Source organism: Theobroma umbraticum, unplaced genomic scaffold (assembly GCF_002168275.2).
Source record: "Theobroma umbraticum cultivar Fairchild unplaced genomic scaffold, ASM216827v3 scaffold_95.0, whole genome shotgun sequence".
NCBI lineage: Eukaryota > Viridiplantae > Streptophyta > Magnoliopsida > Malvales > Malvaceae > Theobroma > Theobroma umbraticum.
Window position 1 is genome coordinate 8,665,716 of NW_018397257.1, and position 896 is coordinate 8,666,611.

An 896-nucleotide genomic window follows, 5' to 3' on the forward strand; every position below is an offset into this window, starting at 1 on the left:
TTTATAATTTTTATAGTATAAAGTTTATCATTCTATATATTTATCTCTTAATTTTTTTAATGAACTAATATTGAAACTTTTTAATTTTTGTCTTAGATAAATATTATTTAGTGGATATTGGTTATACTAATATGAAAGGATATCTAGCAACTTATAATGGTGAAAGATATCACATTCCTGATTTTAGAGGTTGTAGTCAGCTAGAAGGTGTAGAAAACATTCAACTATGCACATTCTTCATTAAAAAATTAAGAAATGTCATTGAACTAACAATTAGAGTTTGGAAGTATAGGTGGCATATTTTACGTGATATGAAGCTATTTTCATTGATAAAACAAGAAAAAATTATTGTTACAACAACAGTACTTCATAACTACATTAGACAGTATGGTGTTATAGAGGAAAAGTTTGATAGATGTAATCGTAATCTCATTTATGTTTCTAAAAGTCAAGAAAAAAAAGTAATGATAAAGAAATGGGTTCATATACTTAAGAGCATTGAATGATAGTTACATGGGTAGAGTTTACAACTAAATAGCTGCTGCATTAATAGAAAATAGAAATCGTTGATTTATAAGTTGTCCATAAATTATTTGTGGAACTTTATTTTTATGATTTATTATTAATTATAAACTTTATGTTATATAAAAATACTTTTTATATTTTCAAATATTTATTTTAAATAGATAAAAAAATAAAGTTAACTTATTTTTTTTACTTTGAATAAAGGAATTTGTGATTAATAAAAAGCTATTTATTAAAATACCCATTATGATAATTTTAATCAAAATTAAAGTTTATATAAGTTATTTTACCAAACAACTTAAATATAAAAAAGATCTTATAAAAAGTAAATTTATCAAATAGTTTTAATTTAATTTTAAAAATTATTATTT